We start from the raw sequence: 4,347 nt of genomic DNA on the forward strand, positions 1-4,347 counted from the left end.
GGTATGCTGTTAACTGGTATGTTGTTCGGAGAGTAAATGAATAAGGCACAGGACACCCCTGAAGGATACACGTTCCTCCTTTCCTGAAGGGCTGTGGGGGGGGGGACTCCCCGGAGAAAAAGGTGCCCACAAGCCTTGTTGGTTCTTCAGGCTGCTCAGCACCCACTGAACTGGCCGGGATTTTCAAGACTGATACACAGGCTGGGCTGTCTCCAGAGCCGGGAAAGTTCTGTTTTTGTTTTTAGGCTTTGTCTTTCTCTCACTTCCCTGCTAACCCTAGACCAGGATCTACGGCTTGTTGGGAGGGGTTTGGGGATTTTGGAAAGGCTGGGAATTACTTCCTGAAAGATAAAATACAGACCCAAAAAAGTGGTCTTGGCACACACTTAGAACTGGAAATATGCAGGTTTTTTTTTTTTTTTTTTTAAGGTCATTAAAATGGTAAATAGGTTTCAACAGATGGCTTCCACATAGCAATGGAAAACCCAGGCAAGGACTTCAGGGTTAAATCTCATATTTTAGTCACCTGGGACCAGCTTATTATTCCAGAAAACCAAACATCTATAAAGTTGACAGCTAAAGTGGACCCCTTGAAGGCTGGCTGCTGGCCTGCCAGCTCAGGGGCGGCTGCTGCAGATAGCGACCTAGGGAATTGAAAGTCACTTTTTCGACACCTGTCGACGGCGTGGCTTAGACTCACCCAGGCTAGAGGGCTGTGATAACCAGGAACCTATATTACTGATGCGCCAGGACTTTTATACTCAGTATGTGTGCTGGCTTTAGTATTTTTTTAGACTCATTTTAACATTTAATGCTTCTCAATTAAAGTGATTTCCTGGAGTGGATGCCAAGCTCCGTTTAGAACACGCATTAACCACTTTCTGCATCGGTAGTTAAAGGCACTGAGGGATTTAAACAGCAATCCACAAGTCTGCTCAGTTAAGGTTTGGCGGAATAAAGCAGATTATAAACAATAATATATGTCTTTCTCTTCTTTTTTTGGAAGGGTTCCAAACTCACAAGCGGAGCTAAAGTGCCATAAACATATCCAGGACTGAGCTCCGCGCTCTACAAATGAGTTCCGTGAAAGCCACGGGCAGGGGTGCTGCCACTCTCTGTCCTGTGTGTGCGCCTATGCGCGTACTTTGAGAGCTTTTTATTACACAAAGTGTCCATCAACCGAACTCACTTTCTTTTTTTTTTTTTAAAGATTTTATTTATTTATTTGACAGAGAGAAATTACAAGTAAGCAGAGAGGCAGGCAGAGAGAGGAGGAAGCAGGCTCCCTGCTGAGCAGAGAGCCCGATGCGGGACTCGATCCCAGGACCCTGAGATCATGACCTGAGCCGAAGGCAGCGGCTCAACCCACTGAGCCACCCAGGCGCCCCCGAACTCACTTTCTAAATATGAAAATGGAAGCCGGGATTGCTACACAAGTGAGGGGAAAATAAATCCTGGCTGCGGGGCGGAGGATGACATTGTTGTCGCTGCCTCGGGCAGCCCCGTGGGACGCAGTGCTCCAGTCCCAGTGCTCTCACAGAGCCCCGGAGGAAGCCACTGCAGGAGAGTTCCAGGCTCCACAGGGCATATCCCCACCCACACAGAGGGCACTGAGTTCCACCACGAGGCAAATGAACGGGTGAGGGGCAGCTCCTGGGATGTTTCCCATCTGGTTTTCAACCTCACAGCTCTATCGCAAACTCATGTTCTTTCCTTCTAAGGCCATGTAGGAAGAATATCAGAAAGGAAGTTTCTGTCTTGAGTATAAACTAGCACGTACCTTATAAATAGCCCGATCTAGTTTTGGGGGCCTGGAGGGCCCTATTGCTGGAGGAAGGGACACACCTTTGGAAGTGACTTCAGTACGTGAATCCCCAAGGAACAGACAGTAAAAAATGTTAAGATAATGACATTTATAATTGTGCCAAGAAAAGTGATATAACAAAACACAGGAAAGAAAGTTTCGAAGAATTTATATATAAAAGTAAAAATAGTAAGAAATAAAGAGCCACAGATTCCCAATTACTACCGGTGAACAGACCGTTATGTTCTGCTTCCAGGGAGGAGCACGACAATATTTCAAGGGTAAGGGAATGAAGATGAGCTTAGCTAGCTTTTCCCATTCAGTCCTCTAGTGTACAGCCTACTAATGCGTATTGGAAAAACTGGTCACACTTGGTGCATAAGCAACATCAGGTGATGAGAACAAGGAAGCTGATTACTATTATCAGCCCGATAACCACTGTGCTTTGATCCAAAATCTCCCCGATGAAGGAGCTGCGAAAGGATACTAAAATAACTGAAAATGCTTATGGTTAAGCTCCAATAAGGATCGTAATTTTCAAGTCACGTGATTACAACAGACTGCACTGAATGCTTTTTATGTCAGAAGGACAAACTCCGATGTGTAGCTACAAGATTCACGAAGAGGCTGCATTGTTAATGTACCTGTGAGTATGGCTGTTTGTTTCCACAGTGATTTATCCTGATAACGTGGTACAGGGAAAACTTTTTGGCCTGGTATCACAGAGTTTGGACAATTACCCTGATTCTGGGGGAAAAAAAAATCACGTAGATTGAAGTGCTTTACCTATAAAAAGATGAACATTCTTACTATTTCTACTTACAGAACCTCAGATGATTTCCCTAACAGTTCTGAGTTTCAGTTCCCTCATTTGCAAAACAGAGAAAATGCCAATTATTTCTACTTTTACAATTATCCTGAGGTTAAGATGCTTGTGCAGAATCTTGTACAAAAGTTGTAATTACTGTTCTGTCCTAGAAGTTAAGAAGTATTGATTGTAAGACACAGTTTACGTATCCCTAACCAAAAAAAAGTGTGCCTTAGAAAGAATCAAATACAGTGTGCTAACAACTATTAAAGCATTTCATCCAAAAATACCTTAGGATTTGGGATTTGAGATTCACTCACAAATATTTAAACTCAGTATGTTTATTGCTAAATTGTGGCTGGTGGATTACATACCTATTCTGTGATAAATATTTATTTATGAAGGGGGTTTTGGGGATACTTGAAGCTTGATGAAAACTTTCATGTTTCAATGTTAAATGTTAAATAAACATTGGAAAGTCTTCATGTTCAGCTGAAGCAGGTATTAGCCTGGGCACTAACCCCTTCTGCCACCCGAGCTCAGCTCTCCTGTCACCATGTTCCTTGCTCATTAATCCCCAGAGACGCTGCACTGTACATAGAGTAATAATCCGCAGCCAAGCAGTTAGCTAAGCAGGAAGCTAAGAAGTACCTACTTCATAGAAAGGTTCATTTGATTATAGCAACCTTATAGCTGGAAAATGCTGAAACATTAAAAAAAAAAGATATAATAGGTACAATTCTAGGTATTATATTTTGGTTGTTATCCTTCTACCTCATAAGCCTAAGAGAAAACAAGATATGGCCAATTGGCTGACTCCTTATATCTTTATTTGAGGAGGTTTAAAAGATTTAGTTTTCCTGGGGTGCCTGGGTGGCTCAGTCATTAAGCGTCTGCCTTGGGCTCAGACGCCCAGGCCTGGGATTCAGCCCCGCACTGGGCTCCCTGCTGAACAAGGAGCCTGCTTCTCCCTCCCCCGGTTCTTCTGCTTGTATTCCCTTTCTCACTGTGTCTCTATCAAATAAATAAATAAAAATATTTTAAAAAAGCTTAGTTTTGAGTTTCTATGAGACTTTTCAAGATACCTCACGCAATATCTTGAGATAACTTCAGGTAATTCTAAATATCCATGATAACTGGAAAAGGGAATGACAGTGGCCTAGAACAGTGTCTGTCATTCAGCGGTCTCTCAAAAAAAAAAAAAAAAAAAATCTATGGATTGAATGGAGGAAGAGCTTTCAAACTTTACACGAGTTTTGTGGTCTAACAGACAGTAGACTTGGTCCTAAGTGTGGCTCTACTGCTCTTCTGTGATCTTGGGCAATTTAAGTAACCTGCTTGTATCTTCAATTCACTCTTATTTAAACAGCCTAAATAAACACCTGTGCTACCTACCTGACAGGATTACTAGGGAGGGATGACAGATTAAATAACATTCGTGAAGCCTCTGAAACTCAAAAACACTGATTGCATGTGAAAAGACATCACTAGTCACACAGACTTGAACACGTGTGGGCTCATTTCTGTCCTGCAGCAAAATCAAAGAGGTCAGAGTCCAGCTTTTTGGCCACTGTCTCTTTAAAAATTTTGCCACGTGGTGATCAGTGATAAAACTGCTGGATACCAAAGACTTGGTCAGTGGCTCAAAAAAAAAAAAAAAAAAAAAAAAAACAACAAACAAAAAAAACCCAAAAAACAAAAACAAAAAACAATTAAAAAAAAAAGCTTTTCTTCT

This window comes from Mustela lutreola, chromosome 14 (assembly GCF_030435805.1).
Source record: "Mustela lutreola isolate mMusLut2 chromosome 14, mMusLut2.pri, whole genome shotgun sequence".
Lineage (NCBI taxonomy): Eukaryota > Metazoa > Chordata > Mammalia > Carnivora > Mustelidae > Mustela > Mustela lutreola.